General features: G+C 31.1%; 2 long non-coding RNA genes across 2 annotated transcripts; both read right to left on the reverse strand.

Moving 5' to 3' along the window:
• Window positions 1-3,692: 3,692 nt before the first annotated feature.
• LOC132753628 (uncharacterized) lies at window positions 3,693-8,478 on the reverse strand. Its single transcript, XR_009628982.1, has 3 exons — window positions 8,133-8,478; window positions 4,781-4,969; window positions 3,693-3,971 (listed from the first exon to the last, which is right to left on the reverse strand). It is a non-coding gene; the product is annotated as an uncharacterized LOC132753628 (long non-coding RNA).
• Window positions 8,479-20,896: 12,418 nt separating this feature from the next.
• Window positions 20,897-23,694, reverse strand: LOC132753629 (uncharacterized). Its single transcript, XR_009628983.1, has 3 exons — window positions 23,541-23,694; window positions 22,292-22,480; window positions 20,897-21,271 (listed from the first exon to the last, which is right to left on the reverse strand). It is a non-coding gene; the product is annotated as an uncharacterized LOC132753629 (long non-coding RNA).
• Window positions 23,695-25,958: the final 2,264 nt, after the last annotated feature.

Genomic DNA, 25,958 nt, shown 5'->3' on the forward strand with positions numbered 1-25,958 from the left:
ATCCAACTATAGTCAATGTGAATTCAGATTTTCGATTTTACTTTAAACTTATATACAGCGAATGTATTCAAAATTGGTAGTTTTCATCTTTCCATGTTGAAAACTTCCTAATATTGTTGTACAAAAGTTGTACAGTAGAAGATATAACAAACGTTATTTATTTTCGTAAAATTAAAATCTTCCAGCAATGAAGCATCGTCGAGAATTTGGAAATTCACTAAATTCTTTCTTAGGCGGAGTACAACTTAAATATGTATGTGCCATAAAAATAAGCATGTATATTTTATTTTTAGAAAGTGATATAATAGGATTTTGTGTCATCAGTAATTATTTGAACCTGTATATGGCCCAAAGTAGGGGGTTATTGTTTTCACTCACATAATCCAAGCATTAAACACGTCATTAAATGACAGATGAATCGGATCCTCCACCTGGTAACCTATGAGGCCAATACATATATAGACATCCTTTGTTCTGGACTTTTGCGAGAAACAATACAATTCGACCATTACACTGCTGGAAGAACTGAAAATGATAAGCCATCACCTCGAGTATAGAGACTGATCAGCCAGATTATGTGTTGTGACACTTAACTGACACACTTTCAATTTTCAAATATTGATAAAGGTCAGTTTCAAACATTTGCACAAGTCCATTTAAGAAGTTCAGCAATTTAAAGTCAAGGTTAAAAACGAAACTCCTTTTTTAATTCAAGGTGTAATCTTTTCTATTTCTTCATTGACAAAAAACAACAACAACAAAAAACATATCATCAGCTTATATGAATTGATATATCAAAAGGCAGCAGTAAATAAAAATATTTTTTAAAATAGGGCATTTCAATAAGGGAAATGACAGAAACATTAGTCAAAATGACATTTATCTATTATTTACGAATTTATCAATGCATGTTAAATTATCAGTTGTTTTGACAATGCCTATACAAAAGACAAACGCCTTGCATTTCTCTCGCAACAATGATTTCCGCCGTTTTGAATACATTTGTTTTACATTCTGTCATTATGAAAATATCCTACATTATATTTAGAGTAATTTCTTCTCCTCTTTTCTTTTGATAAGTCGCACCTATATCTATTGAAAACTTTTACCACATTCTTATTCAAATGACACGAATAAGTGCATCATTGAAAAATTGAAAAATGTTGTATCTATTCAGGTCAAGGTATGCGTGCCATAGGCAACTTTTTATTTCATTCTTTTTTATTTCTATTTATTTTTGTTAACATTGATGGGTGATTACATATGCTTACGAAGTTAAGATACTAATTTTTATTTTAAATTATTACTTTCCATGAAAATACTATGTATTTTTGTAAGAGTTTTTGCCGTTATTATATTGCTGTTTATTGCTGTACATATGTATATAAGGCCTTTTTGGAAATAAGAATTATGTGTATTATGTATTCTTAATATGTCGCCATCTCAATTTTTTAAAATTATTTTAAGTAGTAGTAGTATCCTAATAATTATACCTAATGCAATGACAAAATTGATATAAAAGCTATATGGAACTTATCAATAATGTTTAACTAATATAAATGATGTATGACCTGAATTAAATAGCGATATTGTCATACAATATTTATACAACAATAGAAACAACTAAAAAATAATGTCTACTAATTATTGGTGTATAATTTTTCTTTTCTTAGTACAAAATCATTGTTTACAATTTTTTTCTGAACATACATTTTCAGAATTTAAGTTTAGCATCTCTAATAATATACCGGTATCAGACGTTTCCTTAAATAATTATATACATTACATTCTAATATGAAATGGTATTTGTCTTCTAAGATGTTACAATGAAAAGATTTTCTATCATTTAAACGTGTACTATTCGGTTGAGTCCATCTACCTGATTCTATGTGCAATCTACGTATAAGACGAAACTCTTAACTCTAGTTAGATCCTTACCAAACCGTTCAACGTTGATAATAGTTAGATATGGTTAAACTTAAAAACAGAAATATGTCTATAAAGTAGAGCTCTACTAGAGTTATCTAATCTACAATGTACTTGATATAGTTTTGTACAAATTGGTCTTTCAGTCGTTGTTTCTCATGGTATAAAAACAGGTCTGTATTAGGCTTTAACACTTTGCATGACCATGCATCATAGAATCTTTATGAACATAAAATATTTTTCATTAATGAACACCAATTAGCTTTATTTTAGAAATTTTCACAATCAATTTTAATAAACTATTAACTTTATTGACAAAAATATTTTCACTTGTATGTAATATTTTAACCCAGTATATAATATATTATAATATTGCATTGTTTTGAAAGATATTCTACCTAGTTCGCCATGTATAAAATCATTCTGGGTTGTTTATTTTTACACCTAACGTACGTTTATAAAATTGCATATGTACTCTCAATTACATTACCATGTATAAAACCCCAGACATCGCTGCTATAATAAAGTATATGACTAACTAGTTTATCATATGTAAAGTAGAAATATAAACAAATTGATATAGGGATTTGTTCATTTTAAATGTAGCTTTCAACGCTTGTCCAGTAATTGTATTTTGAGCTTCTAAAAAAGATCCCCCCTGATGTAAAAACAATCCTAAACATGTAAATTTGCTAACTATATATCAATACAATTTTTCTTGTTATAAAAATGCATATTTCTAGGCAATTTCCCCTCTTTCTAAATAAATATCATTATTTCCGTCTTAGATGTTTTCACTGAAAGATTCCATCTTTCACAAACATTTAAACCCCTTTGTAGTTCGTCTTAATATTTGTAAAAAAAATCATCAACATATAAGATCAAGGCGATTTTAAATATATATTAACATCAAAACCTTCAATATCACTTTTTATAAATTTAAATTCAATGTCATTTAGAAACATGGAAAAGAGAAATGGAGATAAACACTCTCCTTGTTTTACACCGAGTCCCTTGATCTATTACAATATTTACCCTTGCTTTAACTGTTGTATACACAGACTTTAAAATATCTTAAATGATACCACGTAATCCCACATAAATTATCATACAATATAGTTAAAAGCTGTAGTAAAATCTATGAAAGCACAAAAGAGTTGTTGGCCAGTTAACTAGAGATAACTATTTTGATCTAAAGGAAGGGCAACCGTGTTTGATGAACGTGGGGCAACTGTGATGAATGTGTAGGATGTGGGACGGATACAGGGCACGCATGGCCATTTATATTGGGTAAGTCATTTTGTCGTATACTAGCTACCATACTGTGTGCTGGTGGTAGATGTAAAGCAATCCCATCCATTGTTTCATATCCAGACTTTCGATTCACGGGTGAGTGAATTGACAATGATAAAATATGCTTTGATTAAAAGCACAGACTATCAGCAGACGCGACGTTTAAGCTGCGTCTGAAAAATTTTAACATCTCTGAGACACTCATTTACAAAATTTCTGTCAGATCTCGGACAAAAAGTGAACCCTCAAAAGCAGCAAAATTACATAGAATTTGAAGACTCGGTTTCATTGAATCTATCCATAAATGTAGAGCTTGCCTCAAATTACAAAGCAAACAAATGTGTAATTATGTTCATTATATTTTTATTAACAATAAATAATTTATAGTTTTAACAATGCTAAGAGGAGGAAACATTTTAGTTTCAAATATCTATATTAATATTGTAAAATTGTTAGAAAAAAAATGAATTATTAAGATTTCGACAAAATTATCAAATACACATATTTCACAGGCTCAAAATCATAAAATATTGACATAGTGAGCATTATCTTTCTAAACATGTATAAGTAAATTTCACATAAACAGGAGAACAAAATTATCAATAAAATTGATCAAAAACTGTTTCTGTTATCTTGTCATTCGCTGTTGCTGCCTATCCATTGACGTGGAGATGAAGTAATTTTTTTTATATACTTCTCAACTCTTGACAAATTTCAGGTGAGAAACATCTATTTACCATGAAGCCGTTTCCCTGTGTATAATAATAGTAATGGTTTAAATACATATCTTGTTTTAAATTTTATTTAATACACGGATGCTCTTAAGGAGCGCAAAAGTCCTTTAAATTAGTATCGATGGAAGTGATAAAATTTATTTGACATAATTTGTTGTTTTGTTATTCAGTGTTCGTCAAGGATGTTTGTTGTTGTTGACCATTGTGATAATCTATTTTTTATATAAAAACATAAGCGTCAGATCAAATATATATCAACACTTACATATGAACTTAATAACACCAGATGCATCCGTGTAATATGTACAATATCAGGATATCAGGATAAAATTAGAAATAACAACAAACTTGCTTTATAACTATATGTCTGCTGCACAAATTATTGTTTGAAGTTTACAAAATATTACTTCCAATTTTTTTTTTTACATTTTATTTTATAGTTTTAAAATTTTATTTCCATTTTATGTTTACAATAAGTAAACAATGTAAGCATATTGAATATGGTAGTAAAAGCGAATGGTGCATAGACCTAATCAATGCTAACGGATAAAATATTTAAAATTGCAAAATAATATTTTTTTCCGAAACATTTTATTCTATTTACTTACAATTCTTATAAATAACAGAGACATCCTATGTTACAATTGTTTGGTGTTAATATTGCCAAATGCGAACTGTAATCTATAAAGTTGGTTTATTTACTGTTAAGTACATGTATTTAAGATAATTTTTTAGTTTGAAATTTTAAAAACAACTTTCAACTTTACTTTAGCGAGCAGTATTTATATATCATAACCGGTTAAATAATATTATAGTCAGAGACCTACCTGTTTTCTAAATGTTGCAGCACAACAACATCTACTGGTGGCTCTAGGACCAGAGGTTTCAATCTCACATGTCGTGGAATCTCTGCTTATTCTACACGTACAATTGTTGCTGCCTCTAGTGCTCATTGTCACGTGAATAAGGACGGCGAACATTAGGGCAAGAAATTGAACTGTTTTCATGTATTTCATCTGCAAGTATACAAATAGATAAATGTTACAAACAGAACTAATTAAAAAAATATAAGAAATTAAACAATATACTCGTATATTACCTGCGTCAGTAAAATATATTTTAATAAATTTGTAACTTTCATCTGGTCACAAACTTACATGTCATCAGTATACCTTCTCACATTCTCAATGTTACCATAGTTTTACTTTTTATGCTCTTATTCGTTACACTCAAACGAGCATAAATCATTTACCTTCTTTAAAGTTACATTAAATAAATATGTTAAAATATTTTTGCCGTCGGCCTAAAAACCAAGCATTCTACAGTTTCATTAACCTTTTTAACAGTATCGTTGTAAATCTCATCAAATATTGTTCATAAATTAGGATTTTAAATGGAAAACCCCACGGTAACACTAAAGTTCGTATACGAATTTTAACATGCAAATGAAGACTATAATCAGCTCGTGTATGCGCTACGTCACGGAGTTATAGTTGCTATCCGGAAAACAGCAAATATAAGATTTTCTTGTGCAAAACACACTTTTACCGTTTAAGCTTCACGGTGCACTAGGCCTGTGGTTCAGAAAAAATAATCATCTCATAAAAAAGATTAAATTTGTATGAAAATATCCGTTACAATGCGGAAATATACCGTTAAATTAGGACTGCTACTTATAGTCATGTTTGTTGATTTAATATTGATGTACGGATGATCTGAAGGCGGAGTTTCTCATGCAAACAGAAATTGTACTTCCGAATTCGCCACAATGAGGTTGCACATTTGTATGCTCATTAAACTCATTTTGGTTGCCTGGACACCAAAATAAGATCTGGAGTCGATATGAAACCCAATTTATTAATGAAATGTCGCTATTTCTTTTTTTATGAAATCTATTTAATGTAACTTTAATAATACACCTTTGAAAAAATAAACAACACAACACAGAGTTTAAAGAGGCTAGAGGGAGTATTTCTAAGCCGTCTCCACTTATTTTCCCAACCAGCATAAAAAAATTCTGGATATAAAACTACATATCATTTTTTGTTAAGACAAAAGTCCAAAAAAGCTTCCACATGACTTATACGAGTAAGAAATTTTCTAAGCAAATTAATCTGTTAAAATATGCCAAATAAAGTAAAGTAAAGAAATATAAACTATCCAATATAACTGAATATGAGAATTTCATAAAAAACAGAAGTTTTTGAAAATGCTCGAAAAGTCATGTTGCTGCGAGCGGGATACCCAACCCTACTCCAACGGGGGAGGGGTGGGTTTTGTTGAAGGATGAATCCAGGCTCAAGCCCAGCGGCTCCTTCGAACCTACCTGACATAAAACCCAAATTAAGCGGTCAGAAATTGTATGTCATAATGGGAAAAGGAAACGAATTTTGAAAATTACAAATAGGCAAAAACACAGATAATTTCTCCATGAAATAAACTCATTTCATGTACATAATTGTATGCAATTAGAATAATAATTCACAGTGAATCAAAACAGAATTAAATGAATATGCCTCATCGATTTTGAAAGTCAATGGATATTATTTATTTTGCATATTAAGACACATGTTTACTTTGTTCCGAGCTGTGCATAATCCTGAGAAAGAAAACAATTGTAAAAACATTTACCAAACTTTCTGTACTGGCATGCGAGCAGTTTCCGTACAAAAATCGTAGTTACTTAATCATTATTTTTTATTACGCTCACTCACCAAAATTTGAATGTTACACATCAATATTCGGCTCGTCACACAAATCATGGAAATTCCATGATGTTCTAAACATAGAATAACCCTTAGTTATGAGGCCTCATATGGGGTACCGAAATTATCCATTATTTTGTATGAAGAGAAGTAGTTCCCGTACATAAAATTTAACCCATTATAATTATACAATTTTATTATATCGGACCTATTTTTCATTTATAATTGTTGAACAGACCATTTTCTAAGAGATAAATAGATGTAATTCAGAAAATAGAAAGTAGACTAAACGCGTGTATCTATTACCCGGTACCGTTACCCCCAACGCATTCAAATGCGATAGCTTGCTTGTATGCATGATATTTTACGCATCAAAGCCATAAAATTATTTTATATAGTAATATTGGTCAAAATTCTGATAATTAAACAAGTTTTCATCACATTGCCTTCTTATCTGTAAACAGGTGGTATTAGTGGAAAACCCTTTAACATGCCTCACGTGTAAGTATGTTTGCGCATGCGCGCAAAGACGGAATTTCCCCCAGATAAAACAAGGTCACGTTTTGACAACGCACAGGTGAAAGTGATTTAAAATGAGACTTTTTATACGTACTGCCGAACTGACACTTAGATTTTGTCTCGTTTATGTATCTGCTTGATTTGAAATGAATTTTTGAAGAATGCATGTAAAAATCAAGCGTTTAAATGAAAAATACGGGTACTGCTTCTGTACGGGAACTGCTCGCATGCCAGTATAGTATAAGCGAAAATATTTCAATATTTTCGGAAATTTCACATCTAAACTGCTTGACAAATAAACCTCGAATGCCCGCTTTACTAATGACAAGAAACTCTTGCAATATTGCCGCCAAAAACATAACTCCCGATTACTTCCTTATAATGAAATACAAAGTTAGGTGTATGATTCCGCACGAATTTATATTACGTGGATTCCGATAATAAATACATACATTTTATAAAGTAAAAATAATCAAATGAACACGTAAGAATTGTATGAATACACGACAAAACTCCATATTATGTACTGCAGGAAGACTGCAACAAAAGGTAAAGAGATACGGCTAGGGTTATGAAAACAAGATTAATGCATGGAAAATCTAGACGTTCTTTAAGCTAAATACAGCTTTAGAATATTACCAAAATCTTTTATATTTAATTTTGACGCATTTAGCTTTTCTTTTTAAGGAAGGAACCTTGATGCCCGTTTGTGTCTTATCCGCATTGTCAATATAAAACCGACCGACGAATTCAGCGGAAGGACATTTTAGGTGCTCCGAACCCAACGTTTTAAAGCTACTTATTTTCTCGCAAATCACAAAACATTCTTTTGTTAAAACGATTGAATTACTTGTTCATTTTCAATAAGTTTATTTCATTTATGATATTATAGGAATATGATTTATTTATCAAAATTTTAAAAAGTTTTACATAAACATTAATTTTGGCGACATACCTTGAAGTATCACAAGCAATTTTTATAAAATCCTCTGAACAGCGTTCTTCACAGCACGTTAAGTTAAGGGTCTTGTCCAAACTCAAATATTGTTAAGACTTCTTTTTCAGAAGTCGGTATATATAGAGGTGTATGCACTTTGTTGACTGTACGATATTCATAAAGTTGCTGTGTCATTTTCCAAAGGAGTTCTTTAAGCACAGCATAAAGTTTTTATTTATTTTCTGTTGTTTTTTTATTATTGACTCCAATCAAACTGTATTTTTGTTAACTAAAAATCATCATACAATTACTTTAAGTTTAAGTGTATATCCATTTCCCTCCCGTTTGTCGCCATATCCGTATGTATTATTTCTTCAAAGTGTAAGGCGTACCTAAATCTATATCACCTTTGTCAATGAGCCTATTATTAAGTTAATGCAGCGTCGTGATCATGTTTAATTGACTTGGCTCACGGTATATGTATCATATATTTTATCTTTATTTGTCAGTTTAACAGATACGTTTATTACTCATTGAAAAAATTATCCGCCATGTCAGCTTCAAGCTTCCAGATTTTTCCATATTGAATGTCTTAATTAATATAATGTATTTCTAACACCACAAGTATGTTACCCGGCTTAGCTCAATAGAGAGAGCGTCGAATTAATAACCCAGGATCCAGAAATTTGACCAAAAATGTGTTAAGATCGGCAAAATATTAAGTAAAACAAGCAACACAACAAATGAATGTTGCGGTATAAAGGCAGTATGTGGGATATTTTATTCTCATTGATAAACAATGAAAATGATGCAAGGAATATTAAAGATGTGCCTTTTTTCTGAATCATTTTATTGCATTCAAGGTCAAGTCTTTATGTAAGCTATGTAAAGTATGCAAAGTATTTAATCTTGTACACATATAACTGATAATGTAATAATATAAAAGATATCATTTAAAACTCCTGGGCAAATTGATATGAAATCTGATATTTAGATTTAATAATGCTATTAATAAGGATATCAGTGACCTAGTTGTTAAGGTGTCTGATTCTCATCCCATGGATTGGTGGTTCGACCCATACCGGAGTTATGAACATATTTCCTTATATCAGTACTAAATAAATGTACTATGTGATAAAATATACGGTAAAATTAATATGAATAAAAGACAAAAACAATGTAAAAAATGGGAATATCATCACGTGTTAAGAAGATATAGTTAAATAGAAATAATTTGAGATGGAGATTATATCTCTTTGTTCTTGTTGATGACAGTTACATTATGTAACACAATATAGGAAGCGTGGAAATTCTGCTAAATGCCTACTCTAAGGTTTTAGGTTATGTCATGTTACCCAGGTACCATATCTCATTAAATTTTCATGTGCCTGAAATACTGTCAAGTGGAGAGGTACATGATTTGTTCCTCAGCATCCCAACTCCAAGATAAACAAAGCAATTTTACGGTACATGGTGAAGCTTGCAAAACCGAATGTGTATTGCAACAACTGATTAATAAACCTAATAAGTGATAATCAAAGCTGCTCATTTTACAACTCATGTCACGTGTAAGCTTTTTATTTAAGCTGATGACATTCAAAAATTCGTTAAGTCATTTCTGAAATAATTCACTCAACGACTGGGTTTAATGTTTGACTAGACAAGCCTTTCTTCTTTATTAGTAGCAGACCTTTATTTCTCAATAGAAACATCCTACATATAATTGAAATCAGACCCTTTGTCGCCACTACCTTATATCAAAATGTTTAATTGGCTTTAATCACGGTATATGTATCTTTATATTCAGTTATTTGAACTGACTTAAGTTTGAGTTACTGCTCGTGGTATGATTAAGTCTGAAACTGGTATTGTATCGTATGTGAAATAAAGTAAAAAGTCGGGGTATTTTTTTATTTTTTTTCTTCTTTTTTGTGTGTAAATAGAACAGATAGGTCCTGTTACTTTCTTTACCTTGTTTTCTATTATTTGTCTAGTGAACTCAGATTATTACAGTAAGATATTATTAGCAAATTTACAATTAACAATGTCCATTGTAGTGATATCAACAGACAATTTAAGGTTGAATTCGTATCATAGTGGAGTACATTAAACCACAATCCGGTTAGTACATCTTATGACGTAATGTGGCTAAAAAAGGGGATTCTATGCAAAGCAATTTGTTATAAATATCTAAAAATGGGTTAAAATTTAAAGATATTTTATGTCATAAAATATGTGAACAAAACTTTAATCAAACCCGAGCTTGCAACATGTTCTATTTTGCCGTTTTTGGCGTTCTTAAGGACTTCCGTTTTCCTCTATATTATAATAAATATCTAAGAAGTTGGGGATTTTTCCAACCGAAAGCCGATCTAAAATCAGTTTGACTTTTTGTAAAATTTACAGGGAAAAACTGAATATAAGAAGAGTTTCCATTGGTTATTTAAAATTACAAAATGAAATCTGAGATTTTAAAATAAGACAAGAAGGAGAGTTTTTGTCATTCCCAGAAAGTTCTAAACTGAATGTAAAGGATTGTTCTTGTCATTATAAAATAAAATATAAAGGATAGTTAACAATACTTCCTCCCACAAAACATTTTACACTGCATTCAGATCTCATTACATTTCAATTGAACTTACTGAGTTTATTTTACAGAAGATCTGATTTTTAAATTTTGTCCAAAATAACGAGAATAATATCAGAACTTATCAGGTACGTTTAGTCTATGACGTCCAATGAGTGTTTGGTATATTATATGATTATTGAAGTGTTCAATTTAAATACATGTGTAATGCATTTGTAAAAATGTATTTGCCTACCGACTGCGTAACTCTTGGAGTTAGAAATTGAATTCACTTACCGAAACATGATAGTTTCGTCTAGAAACACATTCGTCTTTAAATGTTCAATTTTTCAAGATAAATAACATAAAATATGCGTTCAACTTTGCGTTGAAAACTAAGAACTAACATTATGCTAGTTAACAAGATTTTTTCGTCCGATTATCTTTTTTTAAAGATACTACTGTTTATTTTGATTTATGTAATTTACTTTTTTAGAAACCTTGACATAGCTTGACGTTATCTTTAATTGTATATTTATGTATTCACTTCACGTTTACTTATTATAAAAATCTGTCCATGCTGAAATGATATGATAGACATGGCTTGTTTTTTGTTATTGAATATTTTATTTTAGGTTAAATGTATTTCAATATGAAAATGAGAACAAATGTATTTCAAATGGTTAAAATGCAGTTAAAGAATTATATTTAAATTTGAAAAGAATAATTCCGAAATACTTGTTTGAAGGAAATGTTTTCTTAGAGAGACAGGTACATGCATGGACTCGTAGCTAAACGATTAAAAACCTATTTAAAATTTAATAATTTGTTCTGTCGTATCATCAAATTTTAACCTAGATAATACAGATGGTCTAACCATTAATGAAGTTTGTCTTTTGATTCTATTCTTCACGGATGCAAAAACGATTCAATGTATTCAATAAATAAGGGGAAAAAATGTCGGCGACTTTGCCTGACTCTGAATCTCCAACCGCGATTTTAACATAATCTAAAAATTGATTCTTAAATTTTACACTCGGCTTTACAATACTGTATATGATAAAAATGTGTGTAAAAATCACCCAGGTTCAATTTTCAATGTTGAGAGTTATGTTTTTCAACGAGGTCATAATTTAATGGTACACTGGAGCTTTTTATTCTGTTTACTATGCAACAGAGACATTCTATGTAACAATTTGTTTTAGAATTTACCATGAATCTATGGAAAAACAAATTTTACTGTTAATAAATTTCATGAAATTATTTCATTAGATATACCTATATACCCTTTTACTGTTACGAGATAAAAACATGATAAAATATTTCGTTAGCTATTTGATGAATGACACTATATCAAATATCAGGTAAAAATGAATTGATAGAAACCTTAGGAGTGATTTTGGTTTGTTAGCATTAATCATTCAGAATTAAGCCGTATAAAATGCTATATTTGGTATATTTTATTTGTGTAACCGCAAGTGAAGGTTGCGGTTTATAGTAGGTTCAGAGGTATTTATGTGGGACTCGTTTATTAATTAACCATTAACACAAGGTTAAGGAAGAATCTTTATCCCTTTTTTATAATTGCATAATATATAAAACCGCAAGGTCGTCATGTGGTAAATAATAGGCATTTAAAGTATGCCAGGTATATGCATCTTAAAGCTGTTGAATATACATTTGTATGTATAATTTTCGGAGAGGGGTGGGGGGTTGTGGAATATTTTGCAAATGATACACATGGTACATATGTTTTGGTTATTTAAAGTCAATAACATATATAAAACACGTGGGCTTATCTTTTTACAACTATATTATCTCATAAACGGATTAAATAGATATGCAAAAGAAGTTTTAAAATATTAAATAAGTATAAACAATGTGATGCATTTTGTAATAAAGAATGAGAAGTGTGCAAATATGAATACTTCTAGAACGTTACTGGAGTGATTTGAGAATGATTGCCGAAGGCATCTAAATCGAAGTTAATGAATCTCATTTAAGGCCAAAAATTATTAGAACGATTCTACAAAAATTGTTTTATGCGCTTGCTACGCTTCAAAATACGACTTTACTTTAACGAAAAATTAACATCGAAATAGTATAAAAATTAACGCTACCAACAGCGGTTAATTGCCTTTTCAATCCTTTAAACTGTAGAAATTGATAATTGTTTTCTTAATGCGTTTTACGAAATCGAAGGATTGGCTTATAAGCCAAGCGACAGGGCGATATTGCAGCAACGCGACGCATGACAACCCTTATATAAATGTTATTTGGTATTTTTTACTGTTTTCTAAATTTCTAAAAACGTCAACGTTTGCGAACTGTTGACCGGGCAATAGTTTCGACTGTTTCCCTCGCGTGTTCTTACGTCATTGACGTCATATAGATTCCACGTGACGTGACATAGTTAAAGTATTAAGTTTAATTATGAACATATGTGGAAGACTATTTCTTGTTCCTTTTTTTTCTTCTGCAAGTACTGTTAGAATAGTAATTGATCAGCTAATAAAACAGTTATTTCATATGTAATTTGGGAACAGTCAAACAGTTGTCTCTCGGTGTCGGGGATAGTGTTTTGAACTGTTGCCCTCGGCCTACGGCCTTGGGCACAGTTCAAAACACTTCCCTCTCCACCTCGGGCCAACAGTTTGACTGTTTCCAAATTACATATGAAATAACTGTACTATTAAATGTTTCGAACAAAATGTGACAGTGATCGTTATAGCTACAATATCGCCAAGCACTATTACATGATCGAGTAAACCGAGTACCGAATTTTTTGTACATTTATTGGAAGTATGCAGTATCAGTAGTAGCAATAGAAAACGTGAATTCAGCAGTGACAGAAGCTCAACAGTAGAAGTAGCAAAATTATAAAACGTGAAATTGGCAGTAGCAGTAACAGTTACTGTAGCAAAATTATAAAAAGTGAAATTGGCAGTAGCAGTAGCAAAATTATAAAACGTGAAATTGGCAGTAGCAGAGCAGTAGCAAAATTGTAAAACGTGAAATTGGCAGAAGCAGTAGCAGAGCAGTAGCAAAATTATAAAACGTGAAATTGGCAATAGCAGTAGCGCAGAAGTAGCAAAATTATCTGAACGTGCGTATAATGTTGCTACTGCTACTGATGTGCCACTGCTACTGCCAACTTCACGTTGTATAATTTTGCTACTGCTACAACCAACTTCACATTCTATAATTTTCTACTACATTTGTACTACTGCTATGCCACTGCTACTGCAAACTTCACGTTTTATGAGCTGTGCTACTGCTAACTTCACGTTTTAAAATGTTTGCCACTGCTTCTGCTGTGCTACTGCTGCTACCGACTTCACGTTTTATAACTGCTGTGCTACTGCTACTGCTACTACTGCTACTACCAATTTAACATTTTATAATTTGCTACTGCTACTGCTGCGCTACTGCTCTGCTACTACTTCTGCCAACTTCAAGTATTATAAATTTGCTACTGCTACTGCTCACTGCTAATGCTTCCTACCGGTCTGAAATTTCGCTGCTGCTTCAATTTGAAACACCCCACCAATTATTCTTAATAAGAGCTCATCCGGAGACAGACGGAAATAGTCGATATGTTGCTATTGCTTGCAGATGCAATTCTAGAAATTAGCAATGTTTGCTTACCGGCCATTTTCACAATGAAACAAATCGTCCATAACACTAACAGATATGACACGAGGAAATGAAAGTTATCGGCTAAATTTACATTGCAGCCTTATATTAATAATTCGTTCACTTTAACTGTGCATTGTCTTCTCGTGTACTGTTATACAAACTATTACACTAAGAGGCACTTAAATCCGACACTTACAATTTTCAGTATAATTTTTTTTTTTTTTTTTTTTTTTTTTGTGAACGGATTTTGTTTAACTTTTGAACATACCAATTCACATATCATATTTATTTATTTGAATTTTATTTACAATTCATAGACAAGAAAATAGAGAAAATAACAAAACGAATATGCTTCTGCAAAATTAAAAATCACAAAATGGCTGTAAATATCGTAACAGAATTAAAAGTCTCTTAATCGGACTAGATTTGTATGCCAACTAGTTCGTATACTGTGTGTGTCCTCCCGTGGCTATAACAAAGTGTAGACACCTGTCTCATGGTTATGATGTAGTGTCCAATTGCTACATAACAAGTAAACTTTTCTATTGTATTGACGTCTTGTTTGACTGTCATTAAGATACATGTAATTAGATATTGTGGTAATGTATATGAAAACACAGAAAGTCTATTAAAAATTCTGGTGAAATCTTGGATAAAGTGAAAAACAAAAACTATCAAACTTCAACCGACAATGCATACGGTTTTTCTACACTTTATACAAATTTGCCACATAAATTAATTAATGATAAACTAATTTCCCAAATTAAGAAATGCAAGGGAAAAAGTTACCTTTCTTGCATTTGATTTACTAACATTTACTAACGGTATTGTTAAAGATTTAAATATGTGGACCTGTGACGAAGTTTTTAGAGCACTCTCTTCTTTTAGCCATAAATTTTGTCAGGTTTGGTGTTAAAAATTTAAACATATCATATGAATTCCTATGGGTACTAATTGTGCACCTCTGGTCGCCGATTTGTTTTTGTACTGCTATGAAAGAGAATTAAGTCTCTCTGAAGATATGCAACAAGATGTTATAATAGCATTTAATACTACTTCCAGATACCTTGATGATATTCTTAATTTAGATAATTCTTATTTTGATCAAATGGTGTTTGATTTTTATCCCCATGAACTACAACATAAGAAAACGAAGTCTTGAAATTTTAGTACATCATTTTTGGATCTTCATATCGCTGTCAACAACAATTCCATTCACACGAAAATCTATGATAAAAGAGATGACTTTGATTTTTGTATAGGTTATTATCCACATTTTGATGGAGACGTACCCTATGCAACATCTTACGGGGTATATGTTTCTCAGTTAATTAGATTCGTAAAATTTTACAATCGTAATTTTGATTCAATTTCAAAATTCAGTAAAAACACTTCTGCGACAAGGGATTACCCAACCTGTTTTTATGGCGATATAATTTACAAACTTTGTAAGATTTTGGCATGGTAATTTTTCTGCTTCTTATACTTAAATCATTAAATATTTTTTAAAAAGATGTTATGACCCTACTATTTTAAGACATACTGCAAGCTTAGTGTTCAACCCTTTTACAGTTGGACACTACGCATTCCTCTTTTATTACATCTGACGGACCAAGTGGGAGACTCTATAATGGAAGTGTTGTCTTAACTGAATTGTCTTAATGTTCGTCTTCTATTTAGCTCAGTCGGATCCTTGTGATTTTCTTGTTGCTCAAAATACTTCACCTTTTGTAACCATAACAACTGTTAGAATAACACTTGGCGGGGATTCATTTTATTAACGATTTTTCATTTAAGGGAACATAGTGAGGCTAAGAGTGAGGTTGGGTGTACCATTAACCGGTGTAAACTCCCCAGCAGTGCTTATGTTGCTGACCGTTCCAAGGCGGCATCCTCTGTCTTTCTCATATGTATGTCTTTGCTGTTTCATACTGTTTTGTTAAACTTTTATTTGTGTCCCTTGTTGTTTACTCAAAGGTATCCTCCTTTTTGCCACTTGTTTTATTTTTTAATCTTTTGCCTCTCCCTTTCCCGAAATTCGAGTCCCCTTCCCCTGTGCCCTTTTATTTTGTGGACCTATAATCTATCAATTTTTTTTCTTTTCTATAACCTCTTTGTCGATTACTATTATTTCCTTTTTAAGCATCAAGTATCATTTATGTGATTATCCTGTCCGTGCTCTGTCTTGCGCCCCGTCCTAATTTGTTTGAGGTCCTCCAGGGCTCCTTGCCGCTGGTTCTTGTTGCTAGGTCGTTTAAAGGTTGCGTTCATTTCCTTGTTGATCTTGTTGATCACATTTTGGGGAATATTTCTTCATTCCTTAATAAGGGATTCCTCGAGTTCCAGCAACTCCTGCATCCCATGTCACTAGACCTAAACATCACACTTAACGTCTGAATTGAACAGGCATGAGAAAGCGATCAGAAGCCCCTCGCAATTTGCTGAAACTTGAGCAAGCCCTTGTTTAGGAATAGAAAACTGTGAGACAGCGGTGTTTACTTTGCTATAATGAATTGAGGGGGCATACAAAGTAACATACATATTTAGTGGGATTCATTTTGTTACGATTTAACAGTCATTCTTTACAATAGCCTATTTGTTTTCCTATTTTTTCTATTTTCTTATCGATGAATTGTAAATATAATTCTAAGAAGTAAGTATGATTTGTTGAATTTTGTAAAGTTCAAATTTGAACAAAATTCGTTCTCAAATCTATTTATACAGAAATATGTAAGTGTCGAAATAAAAGTGCCTCTGAATGTACAAACATGGACAAAACGAAAACAACATCACCAATTTCGGCTACATACAATGTGGAAAAAACATGCATTGGAAAACGTCCATCTGTATAAAGAAGGCAATGTATGCCATTTTCTCTACAACCTATGCTTCAGTCATATAGGTTACTGTTCCCTGAAGGCAAATCTGTTAATGAAAATTTTTACAAGACAAAATTTCTCCGAGAAAATTAAAAAGATACTTTAGAAAACGAAGACCCCCAATAGGATTGGCCAATATCAAATTGATGCATGGCAACACATCAATGCAAAAGGCGTCTATAGTCCTAGACTTTCTGAAGCAGGAAAATGTCTCCCATCCTCCGTATTCAGTGCCCCTTGCGGCTCCTTTTTGTTTTCAAAGCTAAATTTAATGTAAATACCATTCACGTGAAAAATTTGTTCATCGCAAAGAACACGGTTCTGCAATAATACAGTGTCTTCTTAGTAGTATACCATAAAGACTATGAAAATGCCTTCAAAGGGTGGATGGGGAGACAAAAACTTTGTATATCTGTTGTAGGTCAATATTTTGAAGGAACAATTTTTTATTTTTTTTAAATCAGCAAAACCTATGTAGAATCAAATATTATGTGCTTAGATGCCTTGATACGAGTATATGAAAAAACTTATCGTATTGTATAGACAAATGTGTGTAATAATGTATAAGAATAGAATTTGTTGAGTTATCACAATTATTTTATATTTTTTAATCATAGTATAGCCAATTTAATTTTAGTTATTCAAAATTATTTCCATTTTTCATAAATATTGATAATTGAGAGTCTACAGTCATTTCAGTGCATACAAGTTATAATCTACTGTTTCGATAATGTTACTATTCAAACGCATTTATTTATGGCTTTTTGTTTCGTTTTAGTTACATCGGACGATTTAATTATTATCATAGTATAAACAGATATTCGTATCTCATCACGTCTCATAATTTTATCAGTCCTAGAAATCTTGCCCATCTTGAAAATGTTATCAATACTGGAAATCTTATATATCCTGATATTTTTATCAATTCAGGAAATCTTATAAATCCTGGTTATGCTCACAATTCTGGAAATTTAATCAATTCTAGTAATCCTGAATGTCTTAACAATACTTGAAATGTTATCATTTATGAAAATGTTATCAATCTTGGAAATGTTATCAACCTTGGTAATGTTATCAATCCTTGAAATGTTATCAATCTTTGAAATGTTATCAATCCTTAAAATGTTATCAATCTTTGAAATGTTATCAATCTTTGAAATGTTATCAATCTTGAAAATGTTATCAATCTTGGAAATGTCATCAATCTTGGAAATGTCATCAATCTTGAAAATGTTATCAACCTTGAAAATGTTATCAATCCTAGAAATGTTATCGATCTTGAAAATGTTATCAATCTTGGAAATGTTATCAACTTTGAAAATGTTATCAACCTTGAAAATGTTACCAATCTTTGAAATGTTATCAATCTTGAAAATGTTCATCAATCTTGGAAATGTCATCAATCTTGAAAATGTTATCAACCTTGGTAATGTTATCAATCGTAGAAATGTTATCGATCTTGAAAATGTTATCAATCTTGGAAATGTCATCAATCTTGAAAATGTTATCAACCTTGAAAATGTTATCAATCTTGAAAATGTTTTCAATCTTGAAAATGTTATCAATCTTGAAAATGTTATCAACCTTGGTAATGTTATCAATCTTGAAAATGTTATCAATCTTGGAAATGTTATCAACCTTGAAAATGTTATCAACCTTGAAAATGTTATCAGTCTTGGAAATATTATCAATCTTGAAAATGTTATCAACCTTGAAAATGTTATCAACCTTGGTAATGTTATCAATCGTAGAAATGTTATCGATGTTGAAAATGTTATCAATCTTGGAAATGTCATCAATCTTGAAAATGTTATCAACCTTGAAAATGTTATCAATCTTGAAAATGTTTTCAATCTTGAAAATGTTATCAATCTTGAAAATGTTATCAATCTTGAAAATGTTATCAACCTTGAAAATGTTATCAACCTTGAAAATGTTATCAGTCTTGGAAATATTATCAATCTTGAAAATGTTATCAACCTTGAAAATGTTATCAATCTTGAAAATGTTATCAATCTTGGAAATGTTATCAACCTTGGTAATGTTATCAATCCTTGAAATGTTATCAATCTTTGAAATGTTACCAATCCTAGAAATGTTATCGATCTTGAAAATGTTATCAATCTTGGAAATGTTATCAATCTTGAAAATGTTATCAACCTTGAAAGCATTCATCTGGCTATTTTCCCTAAAATAACACATGATATATTTTTCGACATCACCAGCACCAGATCTAAAGGAGTAGTCAAGATGCACCGCATGTACCCTAGAACAGTGTAAAATCTATGGGCTCTCAAATTTAAGTTAAATGAATTAACCAAAACAAGAACATTTTTTATTTTTATTTACAAATAAATTCTGCTGATAACTTGCATCTGTGAATTCTACAGAAGAATATATCGTGTCTTCGCCTCTTAAACTATTGTTATTTTGACTAAATTGCATTGTGTCTTCGTGTCGGCGCCCTGAAACGTTGAAGGCGAAGACACGATGTCAGCATGTGATCGTGTTTTCGCCTTCGAACTTTGAGGAGGGAAGACACGAAGACACGAAATGATAGACATCAGTCACAATTACTTTAAAAAATGTGATCCACGCCGAACGTGCAGTCAGAATCTCTATAGTGAAAAGACGATATAGCCTTAGCACATCCAACGCTAGGCTCTCCCCTCGTTTTGATTGATAATAAGCATTCGTTGTATAACAGCACTCTCCGGTGCAATAAATTGTTTATTAACCATATGAGCCGCGTCACGACAAAACCAACATAGAGCGTTTGCGACCAGCATGGATCCAGACCAGCCTGCGCATCCGTGCAGTCTAATCAGAATCCATGCTGTTCGCTTACCAACTCTATTACAAGTAGAGAAACTGATAGCGAACAACATGGATCCTGATCAGAATGAGCGGATGCGCAGGCTGGTCTGGATCCATGCTGGTCGCAAACCCACTATGTTGGTTTTGTCGTGACGCGGCTCATATGGTTAAATGCCTTTTTCATTGAGAATTACATAATTATGTTTTTTATTATATTTAGGTAACTTGACAATTTTGGCTATATGAAATTCAGAGGACAAAATCACTTTTTTATGTGATTGCATCAATAATAAAGCAAAATACATGAACAGACCCTGAGTAATTATTATTCATTTTATTATTTCATTCTATTTTACATGTACGATTTTGTGAACAAAACTGAACAGAGAAACTTATTTATTAATCGTGTAATCTCATATAATCTATATGAAATAGCTCACTACGGGAAGTAGTAGATACAGTTTAACTCATGACTGTAAATATGTGCAAATGTTTAACAGTTGAATGTTCTACTGTCGGGATCTTATTTAGTTATCATATTTACAGAGCAGCATTGTCTGTCTGTAGCCAGTGGTAGCCATAAAAAGCCCTAGTATCATTCTGTAGAGGTTCTCATATTTTCCTATTTTTCGAATGCGTTATATGTTGAACTTGTGTTGCTCTTGGTGTCCTTTCGAGTTGACATGATTTTGTGAGTCTAGTTCAACCCTTTCAACGCAATAAACCTTAAATGGTTATCAAAAATAGTTGTTTTCCTTTAGTTATACTTGTCTACGTTCTTGCATTGCTTTTTTCTGGCTTATCTCCGTGGTTTTGAATTAGAGGAAGCCCTTTTTGTTATACATAAGAAAACATGACTTTCATAGATAAACAAAAAGATATAACATAAAATATTTTATTATATGCAATAAATATACTGTTTTGTAAAAACATAAACGTATAAAATAAAGAAATAAAACAATTTGACTTAAGAATGCTGTAACAAACAATACCAAAATAAATGGATTAAAGCATCTACAGCCAATACTTTTCATACATATCACATTGACTTATAATCCCAAAAATAAAAATAAATCTGTTTTTATCCAGGGAGTGTCAGAGAGAGTATATTACAACTCATAAGAACACAACAAAAATACAAATTAATAAAAGCCATTGAGCAAATCATCTGTTGCAATCGGTGATGTGTATTATACTCTAGTCAACCATTGACAGTTATGTGCCTGGAAACATCCATTGACCCTATAGCCGTTACCCTGTAAATATATATAAATAAAGAGAAATAAATAATGGTCTTAGTATTCAGTTTAATAAAAAACATATGTAAAAATGGAATAAATAGATAAAAAAATAAAGTACAAATTGTTTGCTTTGTGATTTTTGTGTGTGTGTCAATAGTAATTTACTGGTAAACAAAGAGAAGTGTGCCGTGTTGCGTACCAGTAATATAATTTTTTCTTGATCTTTTATAAGAAATGTTCAATTTTATTCAAAGTGACATTAATAACTTTCCAAGTGTAAATAATGGGACCAAAGAGAAAATACAATAATAATTTTACATTTTGCCAGAATTGTATTCAATTTTATATTTTACTATGCAAAAATAATCAATAATCCTGTTTGGAATGTATCTGTAACGTTCAATATTTATAAAAAGTGAGATAGTCTTTTTATAATTTGGATAGTTTTTTTATATTTTATCCTTAATATTTTCAATATCAATGTTTGGTCAGTCACCATTATGATATATTTCTTATTCAACTCAACTTCACAAGGAAGTAAATAAGCGTAATGTCGCTTTAATTTTTCAAAAGTTAAAAAAAAAGTATGTTATTCATAACCTAGTAAAATAAAATTGATTGTAGAACAAATCTGGCAAATTATCACTTCCCTATTATCAAAACATTAAAAGTTTGAATATTTAATGTAAATAATTAGAATTGAATTAATGCTACTCAACATTTATATAAACTTACATGAGAAGAATAGTTCGAAAAACATACACTTATTTATTTGAATAAATATAATGAAAATTTAAAAAAAAGAAAAAAAAGGACAATGGTGTAATTTTTAACATTGAGAGTTAGGTTTATAAAACTTTTTTTGTGTTCATTTATCTATAAGAACTGATATCATTGTCTATCTACAAAAGGACAAATTTAGTCGAAACTTTAGTATGAGTCAAAATGAAAGGATTAATCTATTGGTACAATAGTATGTCAGGAAAGTAATATAGCATTCAAAGCCGATTAAATCAGACTGTATTAAACACTAACCCTTCTCCTAAATTTTGCTGCACAACAACATCTGATAGTGGCTCTAGAGCCAGTTGGAACAATTTCACATGCCGTCGAATCTTTATTTATTTTGCAGATACACTCGTCACTGTGACTTTTGCACAAACACACATGAATTAGGACGGTGCAAATTATGGCAAATAACTGAACGGCTTTCATCAACTCCATCTACAAGTATTCAATAATTTCAATATTACAAACATAATCATACATTTAGTTTATAGTAACATTATGCTCATCTAAGTGTAACTGGCCAGTAGACATTATATCATATATTATATATTACAATGGAAAAACAACTAACCTGTAATACATATGATCAACGGAAATTTCTATTATAAATGAACCGTGTCATGACAAAACCAACATAATGGGTTTGCGACCAGCATGGATCCAGACCAGCCTGCGCATCCGCGCAGTCTGATCAGGATCCATGCTGTTCGCTATCAGTTTCTCTACTTGTAATAGGGTTTGTAAGCGAACAGCATGGATCCTGATCAGACTGCGCGGATGCGCAGGCTTGTCTGGATCCATGCTGGTCGCAAACCCATTATGTTGGTTTTGTCATGACACGGTTCAAATATTGTTCAGAATGTATAGGTAAAGATTACTTCTTAAAAAGAGTTGAACAGTCTTTTTAAATCTAGGTATAAATGTAGTTCTTTTATATTGTATCAGTACTACTTGTATCACAAACAATGGTCATATTCAATTATTGGTCAGACACTATTATAACTGTCAATTTTAGAAAAAAATATATTGCTAATTCAACTCGACAGCGAAAATGAGCATAATGTCCCGTGTACAAATACAATAAATGATACGGCATTTTCATTTGATAAACAAATTTTGTATATAAAAAAAAACATTGATTTATACATTTAAATATAAGCATCAATATTTGTCTATTATATCTATTTCACTGTCAAGGTACGTGCGTTCTATTTAATTCCTATAAAAAGCACATCTTTAAACATCACCCATGAAAATTGTTGTTTACAACAGAAACATATCTTATTCTTTGGTCACTGATATTCTAAACAGCACCGCTCTTTCTTGTGCATTTTATAAACTTGATCGAAAAGCGTGTTCTTCATAAAAATAAAAGGAATCAAGTTGAATAATTTGTAAATCCTTTTTTTTTTTAATTGTCTAAGTATAAAATATAAAAAAGAGAAAAGTGAGATTTTAAAACATCTTTTAAAGAAAATAATCATAATCTACCTACCTTGTAGTAATAATTGACGATCTCTTTAACTCGTTACCCTTATCAACTTTCCCGTGAATATTACCTTAACAGTAATTCTGATGACAAGTATTATGTTCTTGTTACTTTTAAGATTATAATAAAGTCTTTCTGAGATGACGGTATTTATACTGTCGCTCGCACTTTGCTGGCGTTCATGAATTTGTTAAGTCACACCTAATAGGAACTTTAACATTGAGCCCACCACGAACTTGACTCTCCCTACAAGAGTTCACAATTTTGATAGGCTATAAAACATCTATTCATCTACTTCAATAGACAGCATCTTTTACTTCATTTGAATGTAAATTCGGCCCCCTTCTCGCCACATCCGCATTTTGAAAGTTTCCTCAAAATCTAAAGAATCTGTATTTGTTTCCATATAACAATTTTCATTTAAACCTACATATACTATAAATTAATGTCCGACGGATAAACGCATCCTAGAGAAAATATTTGACTCAGGGCAAAACAAATGAGTCATTTTTTTATATATTTTTTAACATGATAGCTTTAAATATATATATTTAAAGCTATTATTAGAACAGTATTGTCAAAACTGTGAATTTTATGATGTGAAATTTGAAGTAATGAAATAAGAGAAAAGATACTACTGAATACAAACGAACGGGTAATATGTCTGCTCGAAATAGTGGGCACAATAGAGAAAATGGTCATTAGAAATGGTCGGATGGGCTGTATATCAAATTAAAGAGGTAATAGCTACAATATTAGAATTATAGATCGATTATGTTCATCATCTCGAGACTAAACAAAACTGTACAAGTGTTTGTTAAGTTAACTTGCCTGATTGCATTCAAGAATGCAATATGAATTGCAGTGGACATTTGCATTAGTCAATAATTTAATAGTATTTTAACGCTTAAGAGTGCATGTTCATTATTATTCAGCCAGGTGTGTTGAAGTGCTTTTTATAACATTAATGAAATTTGATATATCAATTAACTGTCGGTATCAATATCAGGCGAACAAAAGGTATAAGTTTTTTGATATTCACATTAACTGAAGCGGCTAAATTCTTGGTTTAAATTAACCAATCGAAAGTTTGCTTTGTCACCATCCAATGATCATCATTCTCTGTTACAAGTTTAAGTTAATTTATGCATTTTCCTGTCACAGTACTTTTTTTCTCTCGAAAAGTGCAAACATTTTGGTAGTTAATAGTTTCAATAAATAACAACATTTAAACCTAACAATAATTTTACTTTACCATAAGATGAAAATACATTTTTATCATAGTAATTAAGTATATTGTGCTGGCTCGTATCATGAAGATTGTAAAACTACGGGAACGTTAAGGGGCCTCAAGTAACTGAGATCATGGTTTTAATGGTTTTTCTGGTCTATTGGTTTTACTAGTCTACTGCTTTTAATTCCATTTAATTAGACGTGTTAACACAAATCAATTTATTTTTTCACAAAAATTGAAAAGTTCCCGAAATGCTTGAAGGTTTTGTCTAGGCGAAAATGTATCTTTTCATCTTTCGTAAAACATTACGTAAGCTTATCAGGGCCAATACTTATCTAAAAGTTTCACGTCATGTCAACTTGTTTCTTCTCGTTTTGACCAAATACATTCCATGAAATTGTATTAATTAATACGTAATGCATAAAACATTCCGTGAAGACGTTATGATTTATACGTAATACGTACAAGTTTTTAATCATTGCAAAAAACTTTGTTAAATTACGTGAGCTACTTGTCAATGCGAGTAACGCCTTTGCGTCTTACTAAATATTTCAGCAATTTCGTGAAATCAAGAAGTGTCGACAGGATTTTTGTCGAATAGACAAAAACTTCAAGCAAATCGAGAAAAGTTCAGTTGCAATGCCTAAAAGCTTCTCATATTTGTTAGTAAATTTTATTGAGAAATGCATAAACATCTTATCAATGCGAATAAAAATAAGTTTACTTGGCGCAAAACTTCTTACCGACTGTAGGCCCTGATACGCTTCCGTAAAACATTTGTCTTTTTGACATAAAAATCGCCTAGACAAAAAACTTCAAGCATTTTGGGAAAAGTGACTAAGAATAACAAAAAAATGATCTAGTCTTTGTGAGTAATATTAATTGAATTGTGTAAAAACATCTACTCAAATCGTACAATAATCAGTCGTCTTACACCTCATGATCGTACAAAATGGAGGCCCTTTAACGTTTCCGTATAAAACTAAGCAAGATCCTTTCACAATAGTTTAAGAATGACTATGGATTTTCGTTAAAATCCGGGTTAAGTATGACTGTTACTATCAAAAAGTACAATCTAGATATATATATAAACATGAAATTTTAATTTGTTGACTTATTGAATATTTAAGGAATAGTGGTATTTACTACAAATTTTTGTATTAAAAGTACAATGACAAGCCCTTTGCATG

Source organism: Ruditapes philippinarum, unplaced genomic scaffold, assembly GCF_026571515.1.
Source record: "Ruditapes philippinarum isolate M1 unplaced genomic scaffold, ASM2657151v2 ctg1336_1_1_1_1, whole genome shotgun sequence".
In the NCBI taxonomy this organism is placed as follows: domain Eukaryota; kingdom Metazoa; phylum Mollusca; class Bivalvia; order Venerida; family Veneridae; genus Ruditapes; species Ruditapes philippinarum.